The following is a 19,590-nucleotide window of genomic DNA, read 5'->3' as shown; positions in this document are numbered from 1 at the left end:
GCACATAGACATATGTAATTTTAGTGTATTCAGTGAAGTATGGTTCCTAATAAATGTGTTTAGATTTGCAGCCCTAGAGAACAATCTCATCCAAGTTATTGAGAAATAAATCCTGAAAAATACATAGATATTTTACAGTAATTATTAAATGCCTTGTTTTCAAGAATGTGAGGACAGGATTGCAGTTTTTCTTGTAAATATCATGGAGTTCCATGGAGTTTATTTTCTACACAATGTGGTGTGGTTTGTACCTGGTGTGACTCATTTCCATGCTAGTTGTCACTCTGCTAAAGAAAACCGTAGAAAAATAGGAGGTTTATCACATTCATAAATAATGAAGCCTTAAGTTAACGATCATTTACTGCTAACATCAGCCTAATTATTCAGGAGCATTCACACAAAGTATACAAAGCATTTCTATCGACATCTACTGGGATATAATGCAGGCCTGGGTTCCAGCAGTCACTATTGCTGGTTTGCTCTAGGCTGCATAAACAGAGGGATAGAATCAAGATCATATGAAGTACTAATACCACTTTCTAATGCTTTGATAAGGCCACACTTGGAATACTGAATTCAGTTTTAGTCACCATGATGTAAAAAAGAGGTTGAGACTCCAGAAAGAGTGCAGAGAACAACAAAGATGATTAGGGGACTAAAGGCTAAAACATATGAAGAACGGTTGCAGGAACTGGGTATGTCTAGTTTAATGAAAAGAAGGACTAGGGGAGACATGATAGCAGTGTTCCAATATCTCAGGGGCTGCCACAAAGAAGAGGGAGTCAAACTATTCTCCAAAGCATCTGAGGATAGGACAAGAAGCAATGGGTAGAAACTAATCAAGGAGAGAAGCAATTTAGAACTGAGGAGAAATTTCCTGACAGTTATAACAATTAATCAGTGGAACAGCTTGCCTCCAGAGGTTTTGAATGCTCCAACACTGGAAGTTTTTAAAAAGATGTTGGATAACCATTTTGTCTGAAGTGGTGTAGGCATTCCTGCCTAAGCAGGGGGTTGGACTAGAAGACCTCCAAGGTCCCTTCCAACTCTGTCATTTTATTCTATTCACCAACATCCATTTGGAAACTTCACAGCTATCCCAGCAATTAGGTTCAGTAGACCTTGGAGTTGCTGCTGTGCATTCTGGGAAATGATACACAGCCACAACCCTAGCTGCTTCCCTGCGTTTAACCATACAAACAAGGCCTCACATCTGCTAATCTGCAGAGAAGCATTTCCTGATGCCATAGAATCTTATTCAGGACAACTCAACCTCCAAGACTGCAGCTAATGCCAACTCTGAAATTAATTGACGGATCATTAAAATAGTAATGACCATTGGCTTACCTGAATGGTCATTCTCTAGGCGCTGTGGGAGTGTCCAAGCACGGGTTAACATCAGCTTGCTGCCCAAGGACTGAGTTTAATATTTTTGTAGCTCCGCCTCCTGCTCTCCTGAGAGGCTCAGTTTCAAAAAATGAAAGAGAGTCCAAAAAGGTCGTAGATGGAGATGCAGAATGTCCCCCACTGGAGTACACAACCCCGCAGGCACTTATTCGGGCAAGGTTGGACACTCCCGCAGCGCCTAGAGAATGACCATTCAGGTAAGCCAACGGTCATTCTCCTAGGTGCTGCTTGAAGTGTCCAAGCACGGGACATGCCAAAGCTATGTCCCGGGGAGGGAAGAAGAATTGCCCAAGCCCGCGGGAGTCGCGATGACCTGCTGCAGAACTCTTCTCCCAAAGGATGCTTCAACAGAGGCAAAGACATCGTCTGTAATTCTTGATGAATGGAGATGGACTGGACCACGTAGTGGCTTGACATATCTCCTCAATGGATGCTTGCATAGGCCACGCAGCCGAAGTTGTGGCGCTCCTCATTGAGTGCAAGGAGGGACCGGCCTGGTCTACTGTTCATAGGCTATCTTGATGTAAGCACATATCCATCGTCCTATGGTGGAGGAGGTGACTTTCCTGCCCATAGAGACTGGTTGGAAAGATATGAAGAATCTCTCCAATTTGCAGAAGGAAGCCATCCGTTTCATGTAAATACAGACCGCTCGACGGACATCAAGCTTATGCCACTGCCGCTCTCTTGGATGTCTGGGGCCCGGACAAAAGGCTGGGAGAACAATTTCCTGTGACCTATGGAAAACGCTGTTAACTTTTGGCACAAAGGCTGGGTCCAATCTGAGGACTACTCTGTCCGAATGCACAATGCAAAGGTCACCCCTGACCGAGAGGGCGGCCATCTCAGATATCCTGCGGGCCAAGGTGATGGCAACCAGGAAGGCCGTTTTAATGGTCAGATGTCGGAGACCAAGGGTTCGAAACGGTTCAAAGGGAAGTGGGGACAGAACTTGTAGCACGACCGACAAGTCCCAGGTTGGGTACCTGTGGATGACAGGAGGACAGATATTGGTAGCTCCCTTGAGGAAGCTATGGACCTGCGGGTATCTGGTAAGTGGTAATTGAGAGTCCGTGGACAGGATGGTGGCCAGAGCCACAGTCTGACTCCTGAGGGTGTTAGAGGAGAGGCCTTTGTCCAAACCCATCTGCAGGAAGTCCAGGATCTGCTGCCCTGATGGTTGATATGCCCCTTTGTGGCGATATTGTTTGTTAGGATCAGCACGTTATGGCCCTTGATCTGGCTGTGGAAATGGTGCATGGCTAGCCTGGTGGCCCGGAGCTTCACCTAGTTGATGTTGTGGGTGAGCTCTGCCTGTGACCACCGGCCCTGGACCACTGAGTCTGGAGGTGAGCGCCCCAGCCGAAGAGGCTGGCGTCTGTCGTTACGACCAGGTGCTCCGGTTCCTTGAAGCAGCAGCCCTTCAGAAGAGCATCTGTCTGCCACCACCTGAGGGATTGTAGAACCTTCGGAGGTAGACACACTCTCCTCTTGGAGTTGCTGGCCTTGCGCCTCTGGAGCAGCAGCAGAAACCACTGGAGCTCTCACGTATGCAGTCGTGCCCATGGAACCACTGAGATGCACGACATGAGTTTCCCCAGCAGGTGGGAGAGGGAAACTACCGATGCCGACCTCGCCGACCGGATAGACCTCACCAGAGACCTGATACTGTCTATTCTCTCCTGTGTGAGGAAGATCTTGCAGTCCCTGGAGTCAACCACCGTGTTGAGGTGTTGAATTCTGCAGGTGGGGGTCAGATGGGTCTTGGCGAGGTTGACCGAGAACCCGTGTAGTTGGAGGACTCGGATGGTGGTTCCAGGTCTCTCTGGGCCTGCCCCCTGGACAACGAGTGTATGAGGATGTCGTCCAGGTAGCATTCGAGTCTTACCAGGATAGATCGTAGATATGCAGCGATGGCGGCTAGCAGCTTGGTGAAGGTCCGAGGGGCCGATGATAGCCCGAAGAGGACGGCCCTGTACTGGAAGTGCTGGTTGGCAGACTGGAACCTCAGGAACTCGCGATGCACTGGGTGGATCAGAACATGCAGATACGCCTCCTTCAGATCTATCGAGGTCAAGAGGTCGTCTTGCCTGACGCAGCCCAGGATGGTCTGAAGGGACTGCATCTTGAAGCGCTTGTACGCCAGATGCTTGTTGAGTGTCTTGAGGTCCAGTATTGCCCTTACCCCCTGGAGGATTTGGGAACCAGAAACAGGATGGAGTAGAAACCCCTGCCCTCCTGGCCCTTGGAACCTTCTCTATAGCTGCTATCTCTAACAAGTGATCTATCTCTGCCCTCATGAGCTGGAACTTGTGGGCCGACCTGGGAGTGGGGGAATGGACAAAGGTCCTTGGAGGAAAGGAAAGGAATTCCACGGTCAAGCCGTGGTAGACCATGTTCAGAATCCAGATGACCATCATGGTCTCCACCCACTGGTTGGTGTAAAGCTGGAGACGGCCACCAATGGGAGGATCCCGCTGACGGTCACTTCGACTTCTGGAAGGGATGGTTGGAATACCCCTGCGGAATGGTTTGCGGAAGCCCTGCTGTCTGTTCCTATCTCTGAAGGAGGATTTGTCCTGGGAGCGGTCCTGGGACTGAGGGTAGGACCGATTGTCCCCCCCCCTTGAGGAGGTGGAAGGCTCAGGGCTTAGAAAGGACTGCGGCGAAAGGGCTGCCCCTTGCGGTCCGGCTTCTTGGTGACAGGGGGCAGAACCTTGCGCTTGTCCTTGGACTCCGTTGGAAAGGGGTCCAAGGCCTCTCCAAACAATTTTCCTCCCTTAAACGGAGCAGAAGCTAGTTTCCATTTGGCTTTCATGTCCGCCTGCCAGTGGCGAAGCCATAGCAGACGGCGTGAAGTTACGTTGGAGGCCAGTGCTCTAGAAGAGAACCTGGTGATGGCAAGGGAGGCATCGGCAGAATATTCTACGGCCACTATGATTTTATTAATGTCCTGCCTAGCTCTGGTATCACCCGCAGGGAGGCCGGCCAACAACTTACGTAACCAGAACAGAGCCGCTCTACCAAAATATGAGGAGGATGCCGAAGCCTTCATGGCCCATGCTGTGGCCTGGTGGGTCTTATGGGAGTCCAACTCTGCCCTCTTGTCTTCCGCCTTTAAGCCCTCCAGTAAATCAGCCGGAAGGGCGGAATTAGATGTGAGGAAGACAATGGGATCATCTACCTGGGGAAGCTTAAGCAACTCCTCCAGAGGGGCCTCCATGGAATAGAGCTTCTTGTCCGTACCACTAGGATTGGCCATGGTGCCTGGCTGGGCCCATTGACACTGAATGATGTCTAAAAACAGCTGAGGAGCTGGGACCAGATCCAGAGGAGGGGAAGCCTCCTTGAAAAGTCCCGCAGCTGGGTCCTGGGGCCCAATGGTGTCCTTGGTACCCTGAGCCAAAGGCGCCTTCTCAGCTGGCGCTGGTAGAATCATTTGGGATGCCGCCACCCTAGCCTTGATTAGGATAGCCCTAAACATGGAGGGGTTGAAAAGACCCGAAGAGGCAGGCGCTTCAGGGGCGGAATTCTCATCTTCTGAGAGGTCCGGAGCATCTTGCTCCACCTCCTCCCCATCGATACTTCACTGATCCCAGTAGAGGCCAGGGATCCTCCCTAACCGGGGGCTCCTGAGAGCGAGTGGCACGAGGCTTGTTGGAACTGCCAGGGTCCCTGGGAGCAGGGGAGGCAATTGCAGTGGCAAAGGGTAATTTAATGGCCAACTGCTGGATCCCATCCAAAATACCCTGAGAGATTGCACATGCCACCACATCCTGCATGGATTTGGACAACTGGAGCTCCTGGGCCTGAGGCAGAACTAGCTCAGCTTCAGAGGAAGCCTTTTCAAGTGCCTTCTGGCGTCTTTCAGCAAGTTTCTCATCTGCCTTAGAGGCCTTGCTGACTCTGGGGCGCTTTCCCTTGGTTGAACACCCCACCCCCTCGCCTTTGGCAGCAGGATTGGGCCTGCTGCATTTGGAAGAGGTGGACCCAGCTTGTTGTTCCACCTGCTGCTCCATCATATGTCTCAGAAGAGTAACAGCTGCAGAAATGTCTCAGAAAGGCCAGAAGCCTGCAGATCTGCACTTTAGCAAGGGAGAATTGCCAGATTGAAGCCAGAAAACATTGCATTAAGTGCTCTCCATGGCGATCTGCGAGTGAGGACAGGCAGCGCAGTAATGGTCAGAGCCTCAGAGAAAAAGCGTGCTAAAATTGGATTCAAAATGGCGGCTGCAACGCGCACGTGTGCCTGGAGCAACACTGGGGGAAGCAGGACAGCCTAATGCTCCGCGCTGGGGACCCTACCTCCCTATCCATCCCCTGGGCTCGTTAGCAGCAGCTAACGAGCCTCCCCATGGCAACCAGGAGCCTTTACAATAGAGAAAGGCAGCCTCACTCCAGGAAGCCTGCCTCGCGCCAAACAGCTGAATTTAAAGTGAACAAAAAGCCGAATTAGAACGGAGGAGAAATTAAAGGGGAAAACAGAAGGTCTAAGCTAACTAACCACAGTAAAAATAAAATCCTAGGAGCTATACTATACTGACTAGGGGAACCAGCTTGTTGCACAAGGGCTGGATCTCCCCAAAACGCATTCTGTAGGGTGACTGAGTTTTTTGAAACTGAGCCTCTGAGGAAAGCAGGAGGCAGAGCTACAAAAATATTAAACTCAGTCCTTGGGCAGCAAGCTGATGTTAACCCGTGCTTGGACACTCCAAGCAGCGCCTAAGAGAACTCCCTATTCTTTTCCACATTGGTTTTGGTAACAGAAGGTCTGCCCTCTCATCCATAATTATATCATGAACAAAGATGGCTGGCAAGCTTGTTATTTGATAACAGTGGCTAAAACCTCAAGGCTCCAAGGATCTGGTATCCTGGCTTTTGGGATAAAGATTATGGGAAAATCAGTCAAAGACATTGAGCCCTCCTTTCCAAGTGCAGTCTATAGTTATTAATAATAATTTAATCCCACCATTCCTATAGCAGGTCAAAGCAAAATGTATAATATCCACATAACAACCTAAAAAAGTAAAATAGCTTCAAGAAACTAATACCAAACTACCAAAGACGCTTATGGTTGAATGGAGATTTCAAAGTGAGTTTCTCTAAATGCTCATTCAACACTCAATTACTTACTTTACTATATTAGCTCCAAGCAATCAAAAACCTAGTTTGTGTGAAATTACAAGTCCCAAGAGCATCTCCGCTGCTGAAGGTAATGTTGGAAAGGATGAATCGTTTCCCATAGTAGAGAACAGTCCTAATTGGACTGCCTCTATCCTTGTGTCAGCCTTTGAAGTATGCCAGATTGGGAACAAGACCCCACAAAGACTATTGGAATTCTATCTTATTGTTGTAGGTTGCAGCATAATCTTGAAAGCTTGCAGTTTTCTACTGTTTTTTCATATATCATGCAAAATCAAGGCAGGTGTTCTCACCTACGCTTCCCAAAAGCACAAAGTTGACTCCTCTTCCCGATAAACCCCCTTTTATTTAGTTTAAAGTGAATTCCTCTCCAGCAAAGTCCCAGCCAACAGTCTTCCAAGAGATTTCACAACTACAGACCTTTATCAGGCTTGGAGAGCTGCCAGTCCGATATCTTCCAAACACCACTCTGTAGCAGACAATACTTGGCAAGATGTCAGGAATAGATCTCCATTCTAATGAATTGAACTAATTGTCTTCGGCAAACTCCCCTCCCCTTTTGCTCCTCTTTATTCTCTATGGGAGGGACCATTTGCCATCCACCTGTGGCTTTACTTCTGAGTCAAATCTTGTTCCTTAGCTGTTCCCTTCTCCTGGCAGCTCTGCACATGCACACACTGGCAACAGGCTCCAGCTGTTCCTCTACCCCACTGATGTCCGACTCTGAAGGCAGCTGATAATTGTCAGATGGCCCTGACCCCAGCTCTGCCTCTGATGCAGAGCACTCGTCAAAGCCTTCCCCAAACTCCAGGACTGTCACATATTTCTCCCCAACCTCATCACTGTCTGAATCTGCTGCCAGATCCACTGGCCGCTGTTGGGCCACAATAGCAGGGTTATTTCATTCTCTTTCTTTTGCTAACTTATTTTCTTGAGGTAAAATTTTGTTACCATCTGTTTTATCAGTTAGTGGTTTTTATCTCTGCCTCCCTTATACTGTGTAAAAAAAAACCTGTAAAACTGTGTGGGTTTAGATCAATGATGGCAAACCTTTATGGCACTGAGTGCTGCAACCTGGAAGAGGAGCTGCCTAGGGGGCATGTGTGCACCAAAAAATGAACTTCTGGTTTCTGGCATGTGCATGCGCACCATCCAGCTAGTCTTCTGGTTACTGGTGTGCATGCATGCGCGCTGATCAGCTGGCTGGCATGCATGCTCACACTGGAAAATGGAAGACCAGCTCTTCCAGTTTCTGGCACTGCCGCAAGTAGGGAGGCCAGCTGATCGTTGCGTGCACATGCGCACCAGAAACCCGGAAGAGGAATGGATGACAACGCATCTGCCAGATGACATGGGTCTGCATGCCACTTTGGGCATGTGCGCCATAGGTTCGCCATCACGGGTTTAGATCAACTCTGAACAGTTCAGGCATTAGTGGTTCCTAACCGAGGATTAATTGCTGGACTTTTTCCTATACAGACTGATGGAACCACAAAATGGTGGAATGGATAAAAAAGCATTACCCCCTTTCCCGAGTACTGATATACTGGGATAAGATTGATAGAATTCTACCAGTCTCCTTTTCTTGCCCAGATTACAGCAGGAATAGGCAAAACTGTCCATAGTTTTCTGTAAGGTTGTTAAATATTTATTTAAAACAGGTGGGGACATTTGAAAATGTTGTTAAATATGAAATATATGGCCTCAACATGCTTCCTAGAAGGAACATAATTTCTGCTTCCGTTACTGGCAAGAATAGTACCTATTAAATAAATAGCAACTATTTACTATTCATGAATAGTAACTATGAACTAAGTAGTAAGTAGTAACTATTTACTGTTCATACTAGTAAAGGAAGCAGCAGTTATGTTCCTTCTGCGGGGCATGTGTTGAGATCATATATTTCATATTTTAAAATGTTTTCCATACATCCCTACGTGTTTTAAATAGATTTATCAATCTTGCAAAAAAGCTATGGACATTTTGATCCATTCCTGCTGAAAAAAAGGGCAAGAAGGAGAAACTGATAGAATTCTTGTCATTTGGCTCTTGTAATACTGTCTGAACAGAATATTTAGTTGGCATAATTACCAATATTATAGAAATGGTTGAATTTTAGGCAGGAATTTTTATTGGCTCTATTTCCCTGTTGGATTCAGCCTGAGAAACAAGTAGATTAAGATTGCTGAATGGACAAACCTTCTTACATCTTTCCCCCACAAGCTCCAACAGCTGATTAAATATTAATAAGAAACAAACATATAACATCTTTGACAAAGCCTTTTACTAGTTCCAATAATGTCAATGAGCATAAAATGTGATCACTCTTGAAAGGAAATCAATGGGTTTACTTCACAGTAAATATGTCTTGAAAGAACTTACAAGAACACTTATTTATTTATTTATTTATTTATTTATTTATTAATAAAATTTATATGCCGCCCAATCCCGAAGGACTCCGGGCGGCTTACAAAAAAGAAAAAGAAAAAAAAAGACACATAACGAACACATAATAAAAGAAAACAGTTTAAAATAGCAATATTCTCTGAGCAATGGGACTGAAATATCTTATTTGATCAAAATTTCCTTTAATCACGATTTTTTTTCTTTTTAAGTTTTGTCTTGCACCCCCTTCCCTTTATTGCTGTAAGCCGCCCTGAGTCCCCTCAGGGAAAAGGGCGGCATATAAATTTGCAATAAAACAAAAAAACAATAAAACAAAAGTCAATTTACTTTGCCTATGTGGTTTTAAATGACCTATGAAACTGGATTTTCCATTATCATTTCCCATTGTGAGTCAAACCTAGTAAACTATATCAGTGACATCAGTACCGAATCTTTATTAAATTTCCTGTACAGTAGAGTTAAATGATCATTTGAGTCTTATACAACTCAGGTTTTTATTATACTGGAAGTGTTAGTAATGTCAACAAAATGCATACAAAAATTCATTTTAACAAAAACAGTTGTTGGAAGAAATGTCCTTCTGGGTTCAGCTCCAAGTGGGGAAAAAGACACTGGAAACATGGAGGCTGCTTGCAAAGATGATTTAATGGTGGACTGCACCACATGACTTAAGGTCCTGAACAGAAAAGGTGATTGCATGCTTCAAGATGTTAGGTGAAGAAGAAAAGAGAGAAAGGAAGGGGCTTGCTAGAGTTTTTATACTCTGTTTGGCTCCACCTCTCTGTTTCCTATTCCTATGTAAGAAATGTATTCTGAATGGTTGTCAGACTCCCATGGGGCATGCAGGGGCAACTCTGTAGGCTGTCTTGAGTCCAAGTTTGGTTGAGCATTGCTTCTTCCCAGGTGCCCTGTGGTGAGATGAGTAAAGGGCTAATACTATCATGCTTTAATCCCATCACCCTGGAGTTGAAGGGAAGGGGTCTTTGTTATGCAGAATAGACTGGTTCAGGCTTTTTAACGGCCCATTAATGAAAGTGGGGGCAATTAAGAGTGAATCTGTTTCCTCCTTAAAAACATGTTTCTCATTTTTGATCCAGGGAAAAATATTCTGCCTTCTTAATATTTCCCAGGATATTTCCTTTTTCTAGGAGAGGAGGGTAGGTACTAACTTCCTACACAGTAATCTGAACTATACTTGGTTTCAACTGAAAATAATTTTGCATGTAAATTTTAGAAAAGAACAGATAGATCTGTAATTCAGTAGGGTATTCTTAAATCCCATGACTTCAAAAATCACAATCATGCTTTTTTGTAAGAAAGTTTAATAATTTTGTTTATTTGTAAAGTGTGTATACTTTATTCTTATGTGTTTATTGTACCACAGAACATATAAACAAGTAAATGTTTGTGTTTCCTTGTAAACTATTGCATTCAAATACAATTACAATTACACTTCATAAGCAGCTTCACAATTCACATATTGCACAAAAATGGTTTGCAAATGCACGATGTTTAGGGTTACACAATGCCCTGAATCACAAATAAACAAAACACATCATAGCTAAGCATGCTACATAAACATAAGCATTATGACTTAGCATATAAATAGAAAATAGAGCTCTTTGCCTCTAAATCACAATTTATAGGTCTCGGGACCTACTTTGATTAAAAGCATTAAATGTTTCTTGATGCAAGAACATACAAAAATTGTAGGGTAAGGCTTAGAAAAGACTAAGCATAGTTTAATTCACATCCGCAAGTCAAACTTCCCTTTGCAAAGATCCAGGATCCATCAAATCCTATCTAAACTGAAGTGTGTCACAAATTATTCATTTTATGTCATTATCCCACACATAGCAGCCTCCACTATTAAGTATTAGGAGCATTCTGACTAAGAAACAATTCTTTACTCTTAGAACAGCACAATGTATGAATCAATAGATAAGAGAATTTAACATGGCATGCCATGTTCAGCTGCACTCAGTAGAAAATCAACTGCAGAGGAAGGCTATTACATTTACTTAAATTAATTACAATAACAGAATCTTGCAAGTCTCCTCCTCTTCCCTTTTATAATCCAGCGAATTACAGACGTGTCTGCCTGATCCACTTCTATATATTATCTAATTCTTCTAGACCTAAAACGTTTTGTCCTTTTGCCTAGATAACAGTTCCTACAAATTTCCATGAAGGCCATCTGGTTTATCTTCCACACCATGAATTATGAACCAAAGACAATCATAGTTTCCTGGCTGCCATTTCTGGATGATGTTTCCTAATTTGTTTATCTGCTGGTTTTGTTAGAAAAGAAACAACCATGGACCAACTTTGTACGGGAGGGATAAGACTAAATCTTTCTCACTTGTTTTGGTGTTTTGCCAACTAGAAAAAATGGAAGTGAAAATAGAGCTGGAAGCAGTTGAGATTCCATGGCTGGAAACAATCCATTTTATTATGCTTCTGCCCCAACAACTACATCTAAAGGGTGGACCTGGAAGCCACACAGCCTGTTCCCAGGTCTGGAAGATACATAGTGCCTTAATTCAGTGTTTTTCAACCACTGTGCCGCGGCACACTAGTGTGCCGTGACATAGTGTAAGGTGTGCCGTGGGAAAATTACTTTATATATAGTCAATATAGGCACAGAGTTAAAAAATTTTAACATTTTCTAATGGTGGTGTGCCTCGTGATTTTTTTCATGAAAAAAGTGTGCCTTTGCACAAAAAAGGTTGAAAAACACTGCCTTAATTAAGTTAAGTCTTAGGTTGAATTCATAGTTACACTGTGCTACCTTAAACATAATTAATATATAGCCATATGAACCAGGTCAGGAAATTATTTATAATTGTAGCTATAATTCTAGAGCAATAGTTGGTAAATACAAATGCTTTACAATTGGGAAAATACTCTTTGTAAATTAAATTTACATCTATGAATATAATACATCCCTATAATTACATTTTCATTGACTTAACACTTGAATAAATATTTTGTGCAAGTCCAAACAGAGAGAACATGTGTCATTAAAGATGTAGGAAAAAAAATAACCAGAGGGAGAGATTAGTCCCACATTATATAAATTAGCATATCTAATTAATCTTCTCTAGGATTATTGCAACATCTTTTAAACATTCTATATACAGGTGAAACTCGGAAAATTAGAATATCATGCAAAAGTTCATTTATTTCAGTAATGCAACTTAAAAGGGGAAACTAATATATGAGATAGACTCATTACATGCAAAGCAAGATAGTTCAAGCCGTGATTTGTCATAATTGTGATGATTATGGCTTACAGCACTGTCCACAGTGCCAAAAGCACCAAAACCTGGTTCAATGACTGTGGGATTACTGTGCTTGATTGGCCAGCAAACTCGCCTGACCTAAACCCCATAGAGAATCTATGGGGTACTGCCAAGAGAAAGATGAGACCGAACAATGCAGAAGAGCTGAAGGCCGCTATTGAAGCATCCTGGTCTTCAGCAGTGCCACAGGCTGATAGCTTCCATGCCACGCCGCATTGAGGCAGTAATTGCTGCAAAAGGGGCCCAAACCAAGTACTGAATGCTTATACTTTTCAGAGGTCCGATATTGTTCTATGTATAATCCTTGTTTAATTGATTGCATGTAATATTCTAATTTTCTGAGATTGTGGATTTGGGGTTTTCGTGAACTGTACGCCACAATCATCACAATTATGACAAATCACGACTTGAACTAACTTATTTTGCATGTAATGAGTCTATCTTATATATTAGTTTCACCTTTTAAGTTGCGTTACTTAAATAAATGAACTTTTGCACGATATTCTAATTTTTCGAGTTTCACCTGTATATGAATGAACAAGAAATCAAAGATCTCTATCGTTTTGAATAAACAGTTTAACTTTGCAATTTTGAATAGGTAGAACATTTCCTTGAATTTACAATATAATCATATATAGGTTACACTAACCTGGGTGTAATATGGTTTGTTTTGCCTTAGATTAATATGAAAACAGGCTAATATGGCTTGCTTGGTAAACTATAGTTTGAAAAGCAAGGATTGATTACAATATACAAGGAATTACTCATTTTAGGGGCCTCTCCCCTTTTAGTCTATTTTGTTTAATAAGCTGTAATACCAGAATTTGGAGTTATTCAATAAAACTGATTGATAAAAGTTTTGGGACAGATAAAATTAGGAAATCTGCCACTATAACTAGGAAATGTAACATTATTCAAACACAATGAATATAAAATAAACACAGCGATAACAAAATGAAAACTCATTAATTAAACTCCAGTGTTTATGTAATGAGATTATACAAACACACATTTTGATATTATTGGAAGAAAAATCTGGTCCAGTTCCAAGCCAAAAAAAAGGGACTGGAAATAAAATGGAGGCTGATTGGCTGCAAGGAAAAAGGTTTATTTATGTGCAGAACCAACAACACCATGTAGTTCTGGGACAGCTGACAAATTGGTTCAATAAGTACATGGCTTTTATAGGGTTCTGAGCAGGGGTGGGTTCCTGCCAGTTCTAACCTCTTCTATAGAAGAGGTTCCACAAACCTAAAGTGCCGTTTAGAACCGGTTCCAGTTCCCTCCCCCTGCCCTTCGCACATCATCAAGATGAAGAGTGAGAGGAGGAATTCTGGGAGTTGAAGTCCACAAGCCTTAAAGCTGTCAAGTTTGAATACCCCTGGGGTTTTTTTCTAAAGGGTTAGGGGTTCAAGGGTCTTGTAACTTGACAGCTTTAAGACTTGCCTGCTTCAAATGCCAGAGTTTCTTAGCCAATATTTTGGTTGCTAAGCAAGAGCATTGTTAAGTGAGTTTCACCACATTTTATAAGTTGACAATGGCCACCCTGTCACATGACTGCCAAGCTACTCCCACTCAGTCACATGGCTGGCAAGCCACTCCCACAAAGCAGGCCATACCTACAGAAGAGGTTCTAAAATTTTTTGAAACCCACCACTGGTTCTGAGATACTGCTAGGGGATTGTGCAATGTCCTGAGCTTTGCTGTTCTAATGGTTGTGGGTTAATCCTATTATGTCCTAAAAGTGCTGTCCTGTCCTTCTTAATCCCATCATCTGGAACTGAAAGTGTTTCGTTTGTGAATAGATTGGCCCAATCTTTCTTAATGGGCACAGAATATCCATCTCTAAAGACTTCAGGCATCTGCTGGAGGCTGTTGAGAAGACTTTCTGACTTTGTTAAGATTTTTCTCCATTTCTCCTTTTGGGGAAATATAATAATCTGCCTCTTGTAATACCCCCCAAAATATTTCATTCTCGGGGGCAGGGGGGGCTTCATACAATATAGTGGTTAAGGCAACAGCCTAGAAACGGGAAGACCCTGACATCTACTCCCACCCTTGGCACAAAGCTAGCTGGTGACCTTGGGCTAATCATTCTCTCTGGATGGTAGCCAGGGATGGGTTGCTAATCCCGTTCCAACCGGTTCGGTTGGGGCCGGCGGCGTCCTCATGCATGCGCGCAGTTCACGCATGCATTGTAGGGCCTGCGCGATGCTCCAGCTGCTCGCGGAGACTCGCGCAGGCGCTGTATGTGCCATGCGCCTGCGTGGAAGCACAGAAGCCTTCAAAGACCGATAAGGAGCGCGGGCGAGTGAGTGGGCCCTTCGCCGTTCCCGGAAGTTACTTACTTCCGGGTTCGCCGACCAACCGGTTCGCGGGGACTGCCGCGAACTGGTTGAAACCCACCCCTGGTGGTAGCCCACTTCTGAAATCTTGTCAAGAGAATTTCAGACATTGTCCAGCAGTTACCAAGAATTAGCAATTAGTCAAACACACAAAACAAAAAAACTGCCCAGAACCTTCAAAGACCTATGCAAGTATTTTAATCACCTTCCAGAATGATTTCAGGATAAATGCCAAACAAATCTCTGAAAAGTGGGAGATCTCCAGATAAAAATGCCATTTGAGGCATTTTAAGCCTATAGTTCAGGGAATGAATATCAATGTTAATATGAAAGGCCAGAATAAATCTTTTGGGGGCATGGACCAGGAATGAAATAATTCTGTAACTGATCATGTTGGGGTCACATCAAATAATCAGCCAGAAGATTGAATTATTTTTGGTTCAATATCCCTTCTTCATAAAGGAAATTATTGATAAGGCTCACACTGGAAGACATATATACCCAGGAGTGCTCTTGTCTATGGGCCTATTTAAGAATGTGAAGAATGTGGAAATCATTATAAAAGGAAATAATGCTGATTTGGCAGGATATAGAATCTATTGTTCTTTTACCAAGATTCTGTTCCTTATTTAAAAATTGCAAAGCAGATAGCAGGACGACTAAATTGATGTAGGTAGAAAAAAAATCTAGAAGACTAGCTTTATTACTTATTGCAACATTCTAGAGAGTTGTATGATATTTTAAACTTTAATATATGTGATATCAACTTTCATCGTTCTTTCATGACACTGAGCATATCACATCAGTCTATGTGTCTGGGGGGAAAACTTCACCTGCTAGATTTCTTCATGTTACAGAATACTTTTTTTCATTTAATTCCAAAGAGAATAAAGGCTGTAGTCTTATGCTTCAATAATCAAAATGAGTTTAACAAATGAAGCAGAAAATCTGTCTGGCAGCAAAAATAGAGCTCCACCAAATTAAATAACTTGTAGCTGTTCATCAGCACATCTATTTCAGGTCCTGGAAGACGCTTCATTCTATTTAAGAGTATAGATTGCCTCCATTTCTGAATTAAAATATATAGGATTAGATGGATTTTGTATAGTGATACAATCACATTACTTCATGATTTGCAGATTTCCTTGCCTGTGATCCTTTTAACTGGCAATGAGATTATCCTTATCCCATTTCAATCTGGCATTCCTGGCCATTTAATTCAATCATATTCAAATTTCTTATAAAAAGATAGCCAGAGTTAGTTAAGTGCTTGTCTATTATTTTGAAGTTATAATGTCATGAGAGTATTCTGAATGACACCAATGTATGTCTCCTCTCTGACCTTTTTGCTTAGATATTTTTAAGGTGACCTCATCACTTCATCTAGTTCCTGTTTAGAAACAAGAGTACAAAGCCATTAACATCATCTTCCACTCCCAGACACGTGAGGACATTAGATATATGTTCTAGTTTGAGTAAACTAGTTTAGACAATGTCACTTTAAAATACTTAATGTGAATCATACATTAACAATTCTGTTAATTATTAATTGCTGAATAAAGTGAAAAAAAAGTCCTGAGTAAAATCAAAAAGGATTTAGCTGGGGCTTTTAAATCAGGAGTGGGTTTTGGCCGCCATTAATACCAGTTTGGTAGTAAAAAAAATGAGCTCCATGCATGTGCACATTTTCATTTAAAATGATCTGGGCATGTGCACAACATTAAAAAACTAATAAAAATTACATTTTTTAAAATGAAGATTGTTCTGTGCATGTGCCAGGGGTGGGTTTCAGCCGGTTCGCGGCGGTCCCTGCGAACCGGTTGGTCGCCGAACCCGGAAGTAAGTAACTTCCGGGAACGGCGAAGGGCCCACCCGCGCCCGCGTGCCCGCGCCTTACCCGGTTTTGACAAATTCTGCGCTTCCACGCATGCGCAGGACGCATACAGCGCCTGCGTGATCCTCCAGGAGCAGCTGGAGCATCGCACAGACGCTAGTACGCATGCGTGTGCCACGCGCGTGCACGAGGATGGCACACGCGTGTGCGAGGACGCCGCAGGCCTCGTTCCAACCGAACCGGTTGGAATGGGGCGAGAAACCCACCCCTGGCATGTGCAGAACATAAAATCAAGATGGTGCTGCCAATCATAGAACCAGTATGGTCACGTGTCCACCGGAGTTACTACACAGGGTCATGTGATCACCTTTTATAAACCTTTGACAAGCAAACTCAATGAGTAAGCCAGATTCACTTAACAACTTGGTTACTAACTTATCAACTGCAGTGATTCACTCAACAATTGTGGCAAGAAAGATCATAAAATGGGGGAAAACGCACGTAATAAATGTCTGACATAACAACAGAAATTTTGGTCTCAATTGTGGTCGTGGGTCGAGGTCTACCTGCACATGGTTCTTTAGAATTAAATTCCACAGAATTTAAGTGTATTTATTAGTAAGTGTCCATAGGATGCATGATTTCCTCCGAGGTTCCCCAGATCTGCAGAACACATCATACTACTTGGAGATAGCTAATATCTCATCCACCCATGTTGCTAACCTATAATTCTCAGTTTCCTCACCATTGCTAAGTGGGCTGAGTTTACTCATAACAGTGGCTCAGCAATATTTGAAAGTTCATACATTTACTAGTTCTGACATAAATAAATATCCATACAAGTATAAAGTGTGCGACAAGTTAATATCTCCACACTGACTTCAGACAGGAAATTTCTAGGTAAGCAATAGCATGTTTGTTTAATCAATTGATTGCTTTTTAAAAACATTTATTTATCTGAATGTTTTACATAAAATGATAGGCATTATCTGGGGCATCAAAATGTAACATTTAGTGATTACAGTAAATTTGTAATGTATATTTGTGTGGGATCTCCTAAGGTACTTCCAATGTTATATAAACATTCCCAAAACATGTTGGCTAGATTGAATCTGAGGTCATTGTAAAACAAAAAGGAAAGTAATTTTGGTATCATATAGAAATAATTGTTATTCATACACTTAATGGTAACACAATTTTTTGGGCTGAGTGCCTTTCCTAGATACAAGTAGGATACAACCAGGGGTGGGTTGCTAATCCCGTTCCAACCGGTTCGGTTGGAACGGGGCCGGCGGCGTCCTCGTGCACGTGCGCAGTTCACGCATGCGTCGTAGGGCCTACGCAATGCTCCAGCTGCTTGCGGAGACTCGCGCAGGCGCTGTATGTGCCATGCGCCTGCATGGAAGTGCAGAAGCCTTCAAAGACCGGTAAGGAGCGCGGGCGGGCGAGTGGGCCCTTCGCCGTTCCTGGAAGTTACTTACTTCCGGGTTCGCCGACCAACTGGTTCGTGGGGACCGCCGCGAACCGGTTGAAACCCACCCCTGGATACAACGCATATATTGTAGTTCTTTTTTCTAACATAAGTAGGTAATCAAATTATGTATTGTTAGCTGCATGTTACATCCAAACTCAGAACTTTAGTTTGTTGTGCCTAATAAGCCTAGATGTCAAGCCAAATACCAAGACATCTGTTGCTTTGTAAATATTAATTTATTTGGAAGCAATGAACCAAGTTTCTAGTTTGGAACATAACATGCAGTTATAGTTTCTTACTTCATTAACCTAATCATGAAAGAACAGGAATAAATGGGCTTCATGAATTTAAAAAAAGCAGCTTATTTACATTGAGTTAGGATGAGGAAAGTATCCTTGCTTAAAAAAACATGTGACTTACTGTATGAATATTGCCAGCTTATTCAAAGATACTTCCTCAAAATTATTCTTTTCATATTTCATAATACACTCAAAGTGCTATTTGAACAAGGTCCTGGTGATTATATGAATATATTTACATAGGGTTTTTTTTTTACTTCAGCTTTCTACTCCAGGGATTTCCTAGTAGAGTGTCATCTAAATATTAAGCAGATACCACTTTTCTTAGCTTTTCAAGGCAATTCAGAGTTGGGTGTTAGCAGATGGGATGTTGCCATCTGCTATTACTATATTTAAGAAAGATCTGGAAGTGCTTTAAAAATCAACAGAATAAAATGCATTTTTTACCAGAAATGCTTTTCATTCATTCATTATCTTTTGCCTTTCATTCAAGAGCTCAAGAGGTCCATTCTGTCTTCCAGTTCCACTTTCTGCCCAACGATAGCCTATTTTTCAGTTGAGAGATAGTGACTCACCCCAAAACACCAAGTGAGATTACATGGCTAATTTTGATCTCCCATCCCAGTCCCAGTCCAACATCTTGCCTGCTACATGCCTTCTTGGCTATAGCTGTATTCTGCTTTGCAAAAACTGCATCAAGCAGGGAATTGATGATCTTGAAACAATTTTTACAAATTAATATACTTTAGCATTGATTGAAATTAAAGAGCAATAATGTCTCAGAGATTAAATTTGCCTAGAAATCAACATCATATCCTTTGATCTCAAAGATATGATTGCAGGTCATAAGAACCTGATCGCCTGAAGGAAAATTCCCTTTCCGACATGCATATTTTTTCATGCATATCACAAATAACATGCCATCTCTGATTAATGAAACCATTTGTCAGTCAAATCAATTTCCTGGGTTTGCATGAATTATAAAGCAATCACGGGGGCTGAGTTCATCCATCGTGTTAAATTAATATATGATCACTTTACAATTTAGGGCAGGGGTGTCAAACTCGATTTCATTGAGGGCCGGATCAGCATTGTGGTTGTCCTCCGGGGACCGGGGGGGGGGGACTTGGCCCACCTCCAACTTTGTGTGTGCGCGCGCACACGTCGGTATGGCGTGGGCCGGGCTAAAGTGATGGGAGGCAGCCCCTTAGAGTTTCCAGGATGGCCATGTGGGCTGGATCTGACTTCATGGAGGTCAGATCTGGCCCGTGCGCCTTGAGTTTGACACCCCTGATTTAGGGTATTGTGGGGAAAACAGTTTTTTTTACAAAGAAAGATCCCATGTATGTGTTGGACCTTACTGTTTGGCTAACACTGT

Source organism: Thamnophis sirtalis, unplaced genomic scaffold (genome assembly GCF_051295495.1).
Source record: "Thamnophis sirtalis isolate CommonGarterSnake01/CBP01778 unplaced genomic scaffold, rThaSir2_p1.2 scaffold_8, whole genome shotgun sequence".
In the NCBI taxonomy this organism is placed as follows: domain Eukaryota; kingdom Metazoa; phylum Chordata; class Lepidosauria; order Squamata; family Natricidae; genus Thamnophis; species Thamnophis sirtalis.
This window is presented reverse-complemented; position numbering follows the sequence as displayed.